Source organism: Curcuma longa, chromosome 6 (assembly GCF_044706935.1).
Source record: "Curcuma longa cultivar G26 ecotype Majalengka, Jawa Barat chromosome 6, ITB_CL_G26_1.1, whole genome shotgun sequence".
NCBI classification, from domain to species: domain Eukaryota; kingdom Viridiplantae; phylum Streptophyta; class Magnoliopsida; order Zingiberales; family Zingiberaceae; genus Curcuma; species Curcuma longa.
Genome location: NC_133866.1, coordinates 2,050,788 through 2,065,261, shown reverse-complemented (window position 1 = coordinate 2,065,261; position 14,474 = coordinate 2,050,788). Strand labels below are relative to the sequence as shown.

General features: G+C 37.5%; 1 pseudogene; it reads left to right on the top strand.

Annotated features, from left to right (window-relative positions):
• Positions 1–10,067: 10,067 nt before the first annotated feature.
• LOC141830296 (uncharacterized) lies at positions 10,068–14,222 on the top strand (annotated as a pseudogene).
• Positions 14,223–14,474: the final 252 nt, after the last annotated feature.

Below are 14,474 nucleotides of genomic sequence, written 5' to 3'. Positions count from 1 at the left end.
TGCAATACAAACTATTGGTTCAGTATCCCTCGTAAGTTGATGTCAGACAACGATCGATAATTTCAAGGCCATAATAACTCAAGGAGTGGTGCTAAGGACTCGATATTACTCAAGTCTTCACCTTTGTCGTCTATTCCCAAAGCAATGGTCAAATAGAGATAGTCAATCGGGAGCTTATTCGATGCTTCAAGATAAAGTTGGACCATGTACAAGATAATTGGGTGAACGAGTTGTCCAACATCCTCTGCGCCTACATAACTACTTCAAGGGGTAGCACAGGATGACTCGTTTTCATCGCGTTTATGGTGGAGAGGCAATGGTTCTAGTTAAGATCGACCTTGAGTCAACACACATCTACACTTGTGGAGATAACTCAGACAAACGAGTCCTCTAGCTCGATCTTATCACTGAGACCAAAGAGAAAGCAAATTAGGGACTTAGTTTTACATTAAGCTTAGCATCTCTCTGTTAGCAACCCCCTGCTAGGTCACTCACTACTCAGCGCCCCGCAGCCCAATCGTGCCATGGGAAGGTTATAGGATTATTAGGTTGAATCCTCAATCGTTACTAACTCTAGCTCCCTATAAAGGGTCATGGACATAGTCGCGGTCTGTCTCATTCATTACTTGGAAACACAGCAAAGACACTCATTCAACACATGAAGCAAGACAAGGTTGGGAAAGTACATCCATTTACTTGAAAGTTTTCAAATTCAATACAAAGAGAGGCGACATAAGGATAACTAAAACAAGGAACTAGTGTCAGAGTCGGTCTTAGAGGCGAGAGGTGAGAGGGGTGATTAGTTGGCCTTCTTAGAATTAGGCAGATCTTTCCAGACCTTCTTCAAGTTTAAGAACGCCAAGTCGCTCCTACATAGGGTAAGCCCTGAATGAAAGAACTGACGAATGACGCCTTCAAACACATGCTTAAGCATTCTACTCATCCTCTTCCTGAGCATACTGTAGAATTCTTCAAAGGCCAGAAAGGCCTTCCTCTAGTCCTCCTAGTGACCTTCTTCACTTGCCTAATAGTCAGTCAACTCAGCCTTGGTGGTCTCCATCTTAGAGGTTAGCTTTGCTTCCTTCCCCTTCTCCTTGGCCAGCTACAACTCCAACCTTTCCTTTGTCGAGGTCTCTGTGTGAAGGTCAGATTGAAGTTGCAACTATTGGCCTTCCAGGGTAGTCAGCTTCATCCCTTGCACAACCAGTTCATGCTGGGCTTGAGTCAACTCCCCTGAGTCTATTTCGATGTTTCTTCCAAAGCTCACACAGTGGCTTGGGCCTTTGCTAACTCACGCTCTATCTTGTGAGCCTTATCAGAATGCGTCCTAGCCCCTTTGCACCATTAAGTGGCCGCCACCTTGACCTTAGCTTTGTCAGCCTCCTCGACCTTGCATCTTGATTGGGGCAGCTGAGTTTGCTGACCTTCCAACTAGGCTATCCGTGCTTCCATCTTTCGGTGTTGTTTCACCAAATGGAGAAGGCAACTGTGCAATCCTTTTTGCTCCATTTCAGACTGCATAAACAACACCACCATTAGCAATCATCCTATGAGTTTTGCTTAAACAACAAGTCGTACCTTCAAAATTGACTCAAATAAGTTCTCACTCAATTCCAAGATGGTCAAACTTGACATGACATCTGCCTTATAAGCCTAGAGTCACTTAGCCAGGGAGGGACTAGGCCTCCTTGATCCTTCCTTTACCCCGAGGAGCTTTGGGTGGAGGGACAAAGCTAAAGCTCAATCATGACGGCTCGAAAGACGAATCAGCATGGTTCCAAGTCTCGATACTATAACTAAGTTGCATCTGTGCGGGTGCCAAGGTGGCGACTCCCCCGATAGTAGGGGAGGTTGTCAAAGCCTTGGATGCCCGACTCCTTCCACAGTACTCACCTCGGGAGGGCAACTTCTTATTAGTTGTGGAACTAAAATGCCCTCCGCTGGAGAACATGCCAACTTCTGCCATTTTGAGGATCCGACCTAACTCGGATTCAGAACTGATTGAACTAGACTGGAAGATGGTGGCTACATGGGCATCCGATCCCTCTTCTGAGGTCGGACCAAGGCTCTGACCTCGATCTCAAGCTCGGCCACATCAGGAGACTCCCCAAACTTAATGATAAGGGTCTTTGTCTTAGCGACAATAGAGACCTCAGACTCGGCTGCAATCGTAGAGAACTTGACCTATTATATTTGATTTTCTAAGACAATCGCCTTATTGTTGTATTATTTATTGAATAAATAGAAATTCACTATTTGAGTGTGCATTTTATGTGTTTGATTGGATCTTCAATTTATTTACTGAATGTCCGTAATACGATTCGTAGTATGAGAGAATTTGTGATTGCATCACAGTTAGTGAACATCTTTATATGTGCAATTATGAATGTATTGAAATTATCCCTAGTCGAGGAATTGATGAGCACGGACGTCATTGATTCTATTAAATTAGTATGTTTTAAATTTCTTAGTTTACCAAATAGCTATTCTCACTGGCTGGAGACATTGGATAATGAGAGTTAAATATGAATGCTAGTTAAAGGTAACTAATTCATTGGAGTGACTTACCATGAGACTTCATATGGTTCTATACATATGTCAATGAAGATCTCAGTGCAGCTTAAGTTTAAGTTTCCATGGACTTGCAATATTTAAGTCACCTTGGTCATGGAGACTTATACTTTGACATTTTTAGCAAACATCTTCAAAGAGGTGTAAACTCGGGATGATTGAGTATAAGTCGAAGTATCCGAAGGTGTTTGAATAACCCACAGAGGATTTACTGCTTTTTGAAAAAGGAGATGTATATCCTACGATCGTTTGTTAGGATTGTTACTGAAAGTCTTTGGCCAAAACTACATGTCAAGACTATGACACCCTTGGACACATGCACAAATAACTTGAATCCACAGGTCAAGAAAGCAAGCTTGGGCTAGGTGTGACGTAGTTAGCCTAGTCGAGACTGACACATATAGACCATGTCCTGAACTAAAACAGGTATAAGATGGTGAAAAAATGAGACACATTTTATTGTAGCTGTTGAAGGATTTAGAAATAGTTTTGAAATCAATCGTTGATTTTTAAGTCAATTGGGGATCATAATGCACTATTAGGTACCACTCATGATTATTCCGTAATTAATCACAGACGACTAATATAACCGAGAATCTATTGGGTCACATGCACTATAAGTTTCTCCGAAGGATTTAAAACGAGTTTGAGAATTAGATTCTCAGACCCAATTATATCTTGGGTCCTATATGGTTATGGACATATTTATTTATTGGTCAATAAATAGGAGAATAATTTAAGATTTATTTGTCTAAGGTAGTTTGATCTTGATTAGATTCAAATTTTGCTTTGGTTAAGTCAAACAAATATTTTTTAAACCGACTTTCAAGTTATGATGAGGCACAGAGGCACTACTTTGGACAACCATTACCTTAGACAAAGCCAATAAAAGGAATAAACACATAACATACTTAATACAAAATCTTGATCTAATTAGTTTAGAATGGGGTGACTTAGCTTCAGCTAATTTCACTTAGCTACATGCACCAGGTAGGATATGTCTTATCCAGCCTAGACATGAACTTAACTTAAGCTTCCTTAATATACTATTAGCTCATCCTGTCTTGATACCATGTTATCCAGATTAAACTTCCTTTTTACCCTATTTACCCATTCTAAGTACCATATCTATCCATTCTATGTTAAATAGTTAATGAACATGGCATATATTAATTAAAAGATATGCATGAGTATGACAAGTAGCAAATTAATTATGCAACATATCAATTATCTAATTCAATATAAACATAAATGCTCTAAAAAATATTAATAGGATAATAAAAAACATAAATGCTCCCCCTAGATTAATGTTTCACTTAATATGATTATGAAACAATTTTTTCTTATCTCTCCCTGATCACAACTTCGATATTTTCTATCTAAATAATGAATTTATTCTTTAGGAATCCAGTACTTGTTGTGTCATATTTGGTTAATCAAACATGATTTAGAATCCAAGCATTAACTATTTTATTTTATTAACTTACCTAATTCACTAACAAGATATATGATCTATGATTCATTTTTGACTTGTATCCAATTCTAGATTTATTGTACGACTGTTGAGATCCAAGTATCATATCTAGATATTTAAAGCACAATGTGTACTTTTCCAATGTAACTTTAAATTCTTTAACTTGACTTTTCAAAAAAGAATTCTCTTTTTCAAGTTTTTGAACTTAAGTTAAGGTTCCTTCTTAAACTAAGTTAATTTAAGAACTAGAGTTGACCTCTCCCCTAAGGTCTTTTGCCTCCTTAAGGAGTGTCCTAATATGCTCTTTGGACTTAGCTATTTTTTAAGTACGCATGTAATAATGTATATAATTTTTTAATTAAAGGAGATGTTATCTCATCATTTGAGTTTTGTTGATCTGGATCTGACTCTAGCTCGGACCCATGATCTGACTCAGAGTCGTTATCTTACTTGGGCTCAAAATCGAATTTTTCTACATCTTCCTTAGCCATCAGTGCCATGAAGCTAACTTTGGTGTGGGTCATCTGATTCTGAGTCTTTTGTAGATGACTCATCCCAAGTGGCATTTGTAGGACTGGTGCGCGCACTAGAGAGGGATGAATAGTACTCGTCGTTCATTCATTCTATCACAGAGACTCATAGTGAAATTAGATAAAGAGACAAGGGACTTATAGATTTTTACTTGGTTACTAACCCCTTATGGTTGGTACGTCTAAGGCATATGTATGGGTAGACGCCGGTCTACTAATAGTCTCCTTTTCGAAACTTTTACGGAGGTAGAGAAACCTGTCTTATAGTCTAATAATAATATAAAATGCAAGTACACATAAAAAGGGCTTAAAAATATAACCAAATCTCGAATAGGCCAATTCGAAAGCCCTAAGCGTTGTGCATCAATTTTAGAGCTTCTTCGGTCGCACGAGCTCGGTTCCGTTCACGTTTAGTAGCACCGTAGTATGAAGATTGATGGGAATTAGGGTTGTTCATTGGTGCTGATCGTATAGGCCATATAAAGACCTTTCTGGGTGCTCTGAACTGATCCAATCCAATTCTGTCAGTCTTTATTGGGTCAATTCCACCTAATCTGGATGCTTGGAACATATAGGGGAGCTGGACTATATGGGTGTTTGGATCAAATCCAGGTGCCTGGATCTGCCCTAGTCCAGGCGCCTAGACCTCATTAGGCCTCCTAGATTATTTCGAACGCCCGAAACTAGTCAACCAGGTATGACCTGCGTTGACTTTCGAGTTTGGTTTGTCTACTTCTGTTTGCTTTTTTTATTCTTTTTCAGTCTTGCTTTCAGCTCTTGGTTTCTACAAGATTAGCATACAAACAAACAAATAACTTAAGTCTACATGTAGTCCGTTTGACTTACTAGACTTATCTAAGCCTTACCCTATATGTCTAACCTATTAGGCTTACCCATATCTAATTTCCAGTTGGGACTAGTCACTTCCATAGGTAGATTTTCTACTTGTTAAATATTCGATCACTCTTGACCTGTTTGGACTTTCCTTTGCCTAACCTTCAACTAGGACTAGTCACTTTCATAGGTAGACTTCTCACCTGCCAAACCTTTGATCACTCTTGACCTGTTTAGACTTTCTCTTGCCTAATCTCCAGTTAGTACTTCTTTGCTCATCTTCACTCACTAGGACTTCCTGTCCAATTTCACTCACTAGGTATTCCTTGCCTAACCTTCAGTTAGGACTTCTCTTTGCTTGGTATAACTGACTAGGACTTCTTGCCCAGTCCAACTGACTAGGACTTCTCGTTGGTCTTCTAGTCAACTTGACCTGATTAGACTTCACTCACATCCAAATATTAGGTCTTGTTTGGATTAACCCTTAGTCAAACTGACCAGACCTAGATATATATTGTCGAACATCGAAACTTTGAGGGCAAACTAGTGCTCGTTGCACCAACAACATTGGATGTCTTCTTCCTTTGTTGTTTCTTGGGTTCCTCCTTCTTTGAGTCCTTTAATTTATAGCATTCTGATTTACAATGCCCTTTCTAGTTGCATCCATAGCAAGTTATGTCTGCTTTGGCTCTACTAGTTTTGCTCGGACCCATTTTCTTGCTTTTACTCTGTATAATCCTTTTTATATCTCTTTTTTATGAAATTTCTCTTTTTCTTGATCATCTTCTAGACCCAGTTCATGATTTCCAAAGTTAGATCTTCGTCGTCTTCGTCTTCGTCTAACTCATCCTCCAACTCAAGCTCTAGTCATAATTTTGATTTGATCTCCTTGCTCCTAGTTTGACTTGCAACCAAAGTAGTGCTTTTCTCCTTTTGGCTTAAGTTAGTTTGCTCGTATAATTTAAGTTCAAAAAATAATTTATCTAATTTAATGATAGATAAATCCCTAGACATTTTGTATACATCTATTATAGCTGCCACAATGTGTTTCAGGAAAATACTTTTAAAGTGTACTTGATTATATAGTGATTTTTGACTCTTTGCCTAATCGAGTGAAGTCCATTTAGGATATTTTTGATTCTTGCAATGCAATTGACTTACAAACTCTCTATCTTGCATATAAAAATTTTGTAATTGATTAACTAATAAATCTCTTTTAGCTACCTTAGAGTCATTGATTCCTTCATGGAGCTCGATCAGTTTGTCCTAAAGATCCTTGATGTTATTGAATAGACTGACTCGATTTAGTTGCTCCTTGGTTAAACCACATTGTAGAGTCGTCACGGCCTTGGCATCTACTTGAGCTCTTCTCTTGATGTCAAAGGTCCACTTTTCTCATTCTAGTGGTTCTCCAAGCTTGTCAATCGGTAGAGTGAAGCCTCTCTTCACAACGAACCACATTTGGATTTTTGTCTTCAGGCAGTATTCCATTCACCTTTTCTAATAGTCGAAATTACTTCCATCGAATAAGAGATGGCAAGCAATGCTATATCCTTCTTGATGAGCTATTACTGTGATCACTGATATTTGACTAAAAAATTATTTCAAGACTTTTTAAGGTCTTGAGTAAATTGCATAGATAAAATAATAATAAAGAAAGCTAAAGTGATTAATTTTTAATTTAAAGATCAAAAACTAAAAATTCTTAATTTATTTTTTTGACTTTCCAAATAATGACGAGATGTATTTGATCTAACATTTTGAATCAAAGGCCTAAAATACTTAAACAATTGTTAAGTCAATTCAGAGTGTCTAGACTCTAATACTAATTATAGGACTGTAGAGTGTGCTAGAAAGGAGATGAATAACACTCGTATTTTAAAATCTTATTTTTATTCTTTTTTGAAAGAAGAAATCAAAATGAAGTGGAATAAACAACTAAAAACAAAGACACAATGTTTTACTTGATTCATAATCCCGTAAGATTGCTACTCCAAGGCCTACGATCCATAGATGGATCATTCTCCAAAAATCACATCTAAATCTTCTCCTTTTTGAAAACCTTTAGAAGATGGAGAAACCTCTTACATTCAAGGAGATTCTAGTAAACGATTACTGTATCTCAAAATGAATGCGATAATGTAAAGGCTACCAAATTAAATTCAGTGGATTCTGAAGCTCGATGGAGTGGAATGAAGTTGAAGTAATTTCAAGTATTGACGAGTGGAACTTGAGCGAGAGTTGATTGCTCGAATATTTTGATTGATATAATTGATGTTTTGTGTCTCTGAGTCGAAGATATTTTTATAGTGTTTTTTTAGTCGATTGAATAAGACCATTTGATTAATTGATCCATAGCTTATCTCGTTCTCGTTGCTGATCAAATCGATTTTTTAATCGATAGCGCTAGCTTCCTACTCAAGTTCATCTACTGATTGGATTTGTTCAGGTACCCGATTGACTTTTAGTCGCCTAATACTATGCCACACCAGCATTTCAAACTTTATCTTTTACAACGTCAACTTCTTGAGACTTATCATTTGTCTTGTCAACCACCGCATCAGCATCTCAGAACTTATCCTTGCCACATCAACTTCTTGAAGTTTGTCCATGACACATTGTCTGCCATATTAGCAAGCTTTGCTTATCTGGCACAATATCAACACCTTTTTATTAATTCTGACCATGCAGTTGTTCGATCGATCAAACCCTCCTTTTCGATAGCCCAAATGATTCGATCGACCGATCAACCCTTTTGGGCTGCCAAAACTAAGTTTCTACAAAACTAAGTTAGCACAACAAATAATAAATATTTATATTAAAGTGCATGTTCTATTGACAGTAAAAACTGTTTGACCTCAACTTTGAAACACATGTTGGTTTCTTGGTTGAATTATCACCTAGTTGTAGGATTACCTCTGTCTCAAGAAAAAGATGTTCCTCGTAGCCTTCTTTCATAAGGGCATCTCTTGAACTTACCTTACTTTTCTTACCTAGTTAAATGATCCACTAAAACTTTTTTCTACTTGGTGTCTTATCCTACTGACCCACTAAATCTTTCCTATCAGATGCTTGTTTTGTCAACCCATCCAGTCTTCCTTTGTCTAGTGTTTGATCCACTTAATCCTATAAAACTCTTTCTTCTATCTAGTACTACTCTTTGCCCATTAGGACTTTTCTTGTTAAATGACTTGCACACTTAACACCCAAATCAGTTCCTAATTTATAACTATAAATTCTTGGTCAGACATCAAAATACAAATTCAATTAGCTGATGCTGATTGCATTAACAATGTTAACCAATATCATCTCTCGAACCTTCTCCTAAACTACCCCTCTTTAACAAGCATACACGTTTCTATTTAAAACATGCACCTTTCAGATAGAAAACCCTAGCTCTCAAATAATTTTTCATTATTTTACCATTGTTTCATCATCACTTTCTCCTGAAGAAGGGTAAACCATCATGTGGAATCCTTTGATGCTTGCATTCATTTCCTTCTTGTATTTTTTTTATGCACATTTGGTGCTAGACATACACCATAGTTGTGTAACCATGGCTTCTATTTGTTGTTCAAGAGCTCTGTCATAGGTGAGTTGTAATGAATTTTAATGAGTTGAATTTAGATCATTAAGGTGTTTATTTGAAAATAACTTGATGGCCTCTAGTTGCTTTATTTAAATGGATAATTGTCGAGATCATCTTTGAAATCCATATCGCACTAGGAGCGGGATGGCGACCGCAAATATTAAATCTCCATACACTATATGCATCAAGATGTCTTGTATTACAAGTTTTGGGTCTTCTTAAATCACTTTGACTATTTTATTACACCTTGTTCTTTCGCAATTACTTATGCACATAAATTAGGTCAACTCATATTTTTTCTATTGGGCAGCCGAAATATCAAATTATCAATTATGCTAAATTTGCTATAGTCCTAAAATAAAATCTCTAAAATTTATTCTTAGCGTCGATAGAAATTACTTCGAACTCAAGTATCCTCGGATAGATATCATGTTTAGGAAACATAAAACTAATGTCAAGGCATTGGAGGTACTCACATTCAAAAACATTTTAAAAGTTTTTGACCTGCTCACCTCAACTCTATTTTTCATTCAACTAAGGTGAATTGGATCCTCACATTCAAAACCTACAAAGCTCACATTTTACATTTTTTTGATGTCTCCTTTTACGACCTTCTCAAAGCTCACCTCAACTCGAAACTTCATTCAACTAAGGTGAATTGGATCGAATTTTAAATTACTTCAATCGGTTGCGATCAATAAGTGAACCAAACCGATCCCAATCTCATCTCTAAGTTCCCAAGGAAGGTCCCAAGTTGTTCTATAATCTACTATGTAACTAAATTAACTACTTCTCCTTCATTTCTAACTAAATTTTGGACAGATTGAGATTTAGCTGAATATTACTTTTCTTTTTTTTTTTTAAATAAGTGAAAAATCAATTGGGTCTAAATTGGGCCCATTTGATTCTTATTTGGGCCGTTAAAAGCCCACTCAACGCCCTCCCAAATTCAAAATTGGCGCCCTTGTTAACCGCATCTTCCCTCTCTTTTAAGCTCCTCCGACTCTTTCCCTCCACTTTTTTCTTTTCGCTCTTTCCGTTATTTAGCTTTTGAATTCCCGCCTGGTCAATGCGTCCGCCGTCTCTTTCCCCTTCCTCGTCTCCGGCGCTCCTCGGCCATGGCCAAGCACGGAAACAGCAGAGCTAAGAAGCCGGATAATCTCGGCAAGGGGAAGGTCACTCCCGTCCAGATCGCCTTCATCGTCGACCGCTACCTCGCCGCTAACCGCTTCGACGCCACCCTCGCCGCCTTCCGCTCCGAGGCCTCCGACCTCTTCGCCAGAACCAAGGCTAAAGAGGTATGCTCCCTTATCCCTGCTCTCGCCAGGCCTTCTTCGTCGCGTTCGTTTTATTGGGAGGTTTGGTTCGGTGGATGTGGATCCAGGTGCCCAAGGGGCTTCTAGGGCTAGGCGAGATTCTGGACGAGTACATCAGCCTCAAGGAGCAGCGAGTGATGCTGGATCAGGAGCGGCGGAGGGTGGAGATGGCGCTGCAGGGGATGCAGGAGGTTCTGCGGACATACCACGCCGCTGGGGCGGCGTCTCTTCCGCCATCGACTCATCTTCCTAGCCAGCTCGTGGCGGCCCCTGTGACGCCGATCCTTCCCGCATTGCACCCCATCATTTCTGGATCTTCTCCAGGTACATTGTCTCTCGCTCCAACATATAGAAAGTATGTAGTAAGATAGATCTAAAATTGTCATTCTATATATAAAAAAAATGTCTAGCCATCATATAGAATGTAGCATATGTTAATAAATGTGATGAAAACATTGTGTAGTTTTTATATCATTTTCGATCTTCTAAAGTTTAGAATAAGATAGATCTAAAATTAGTCATTCTATATTAAAAAAAAAAGTCTAGCCATCATATAAAATGTAGCATATGTTAATAAATGTGATGAAAACATTGTATAGTTCTATATCATTTTCAATCTTCTAAAGTTTGTGATACGTTTTCCTAGGACAGCTGATATTCTTCTTCGCCTCTCTGTTGGTATGTTTTAATAGTACTCCTCTAGGAACATTACCTTGTTTCCACTCTTTCAGTATTTAAGCAGTAAAAGTGATAAAATTTAGCAATTTGTTTAGAAAGATTTAATATTCAACCACAACATATTTTGCTGATAACACAGTCAAGGATACCTTTTTCCCTTCTTGTTTTTGAGAAAAGCTTGAAAGCATTCTGCAAATTCTTCTCACAGGAAGAAAAAATAGATAAATTTAGAAGAAGAAAAAAATTTACCAAGAGAGATTAGTTCCCTTGATTTCATAACACAAAGCAAATCAAGAAATCCTATAGGAATGCTCTCAGACATAATCATAGATTTCCTCCGGCTTCAAAACATTATAGTTTCACAACATCACTAAGAGTAATGACTGATCAGATGTGGAATTGTATCATATTCACCACAGTATCTCCAAGATACTTTCAATGCTTGAAAGTTAACTTTAATTTCTGTTAGGAGGTAAAAATCCTTTGTTGCTTTTGTTGTTAACTTCTTCAAGATCTTGTATGTCTGCATTTGTGATTAAATTAGTTGTGTTTGAATTCATTTACATTGAAATTGTATGAAAAAAATGATCTGAAATTATATGAGTCAGTTTAAGAGCATGAGTTTCCAGTTATTAGTGAGTTATTCCATTTTTGAATAGGTATCCTTGGATAATGTTTATTACTCCGTCTTCTAACTGAAGCCACGTTATGAGTTTGGCTGAATAGTCTTCTGTAATTGGCTGATACCAAAAGGAAGTATTTTCCAGTATCTTAGGCAAAGTAATTATGCATTGTATTTGGATGCAAAAAATCATGTTTATTGGCTGAATATAAAATTGGATCATCATGATAACAATGGGGTTGTGTTGAGGATCATCAAAATCACGAGGCTTGTTTTGCCTAGGAGAAAATTGCACTTATGCAATATGGAAATTAGAGAATTAAAGAAATAGGAAAGGCATGAATAAATACAAGATCACTATGAGAAAGGAAGTCTCATTTATGTAGTTCAACAATAATGTCTTTCTGTGGCTGTTACTGAGAATTTTATAACTTGATATATTGTTACAGTCTCAAAACATTATTCATGCCAAAATTTCTTCCTATAAGATGGCTATATCACTCCTATAAACAGAAGGTTAGGGTAGTTAATCATATTTACAATTATCGATCTCAAGGGAGTAACATAGGTTGAATCTTCTATAATAGTTGTATGCTTTGGCTGATTTAGGATGATCAAGTTGATTGGGGTTATGTCAGATTTATGTTTTATATTGTCTATTTGACGTCATATTTGTTTGGGTTGGGGGTTGGCACAACATTCAATTTGTATCAATCAGCACATTACCAATTGATTGGCTCTCCATATCATAAACTTGATTCTTGAAAACATTGGGTAGTGCAACAAAAAAATAGGCCTGTATCCTACAACAATTGTTATTTGAAAGGGGTGAGGGAACAATTGTTGAGGAGGATGTTACATACTCTTGTATAGAGTTCAGTAGAGAGATTAGTTTCATGCAACCAACTTTAATACTTGAGATTGACACAACTGATGATTATGACAAGTAAATTGTTCTCTTATCTCAGTCTTCATATATTTATAGGAAACTACATCAGTTGCACCATCTTTTCTGGTAGTTTATTAAATAATCTTCTCCATAAATTTCTCAGCACCAAATCACTCTATGTGGTACATAATAACAGTACACTACATGATACATAACAGTCTTCATAATTTATTGGTGCATCAAAATTGTCATGATTTTGCTCTCCATGCAGGTAATGCAACTAATGGAACACCTGCTATCGAATATGCACAACCATCCACTGGGCTTGTCCAGAAATCAAATTCAATGCCCAATTCTTCCAATTTGAACAAGAGAAAGGCAATGAAGTCTTCGCCAAATCATCCTTCAGAACCAAAGAAATCACGGACTAATTCACCTAATTTTCCATCTGCTGTTGGAGGTAAAAGATCATTTCTTAGTAGATCTAAGTTTCCTTCACACTTTGCTCAGTTTACATGACTATTTATTCCTTTGTCGTAAATTCAGATGCCCCATTTGTCTCCAAAGGTGCTTCTATTCAAAAAACTCAAGAAGTAGGGATATCCACTCCCAATGTTGTATCTACTGATTTGGCGACAGATAAAATTCCAACACAATTGTTGTCTGTGGTAAAGAGTTCTTGTAAGCAATCACCTGACTGCCAGACCAATTCTTCCCCCAGAACACCACCACAAGCACTTCAGTCTCCAGTTGACAAGTCTGGTTCTCCTTTGGAAAATACTTCTTTGCAAACCAGTGGTTGTGCCATGCATAAGCCAACTGTGCCATCCAATTGCTCTATATTAGCATCCAAATCTATCATAGTTAGCCCCCTCAAGAACACTGAGTATTATGCAGTTGAGAGGAGCTACCACATTACTTCACCTTATAAACTCAATTCAAAAAGCAAGAGAGGACATATAAAGGGGAAATTGGACTTTGATAATCCCTTTGTCACCACAGGTGTTCATGAACCAGTTGCAGATACTTCTAAATCTTCAAGTAATAACGAACCCACTGGAAATTTAGACATTGATCTTCCAGACTTGGACATCTTCAATGTCGACTTCTCTTTCTCTGAATTTTTAGCTGAAATTGATCTGGACTGTGAAGTCGATCCTTCATTACAGTCATGTTGTTCACTTGTTTCTTCAATTCCAAGGTAAAATCTAACTCCTCTTATGGTTTTGGAAACTTTTACCCTACCTTTTTCTTTAATCTGTTTTTCAGTTACAACGACAATGCTATGAGTGGATGCTCACCATCTGCTCAACCTGACAGCTCACTCCCATCAGTTTCTGACAAGGAAATGGACACTCAAGGTTATAAACCCTATAAGTTTGATACCTTTTTCAGCTTTTTGGTTAAGATCAAGCTTAGTATTGAGACTAAAACTTAGAAGATGGTTTTTCCCTTCTCTACTTCTAATTTCACATCTATCTTAAATCCATACGTGTCTTGTGTGTTCATTTCATGGTAACAGGCCAAGATTGTGTTGCCTCTGTAAAAGCTGTAACAAAGTTTGTTAAAATTGTACGCCCGGGTAAGCCAGGGATTCATTTATTTTTTGGTTCACAAATTTGTTTGAAATTATTTCGACATACTGATGAACTCTTGGATGAATTGGCAGTTAAACCCAACAGTTCTAAGAAGCAAACATATTCACCTGGAAAAGAATAGATGGTTGCTGACTTGCTGTTCACAACTAATTTGCTTGCTTGATGTAGATGCATGGAATGAAGGATGCTTCGACTGCGTAACAAATTCTTCAGTTCTGTCACTCTTTAAGCTACTTGGTAACATGCATGTAATTATGCAATTGGTTTACCCTTTCTCTCCTAGAGTAACAGGGGTTTAATGCTTTTGTTCTGTATTAACCTTACTGCCCCATAGACGAGCCAGAACAATAGACAGATTCGAGTTAGAGTGCTC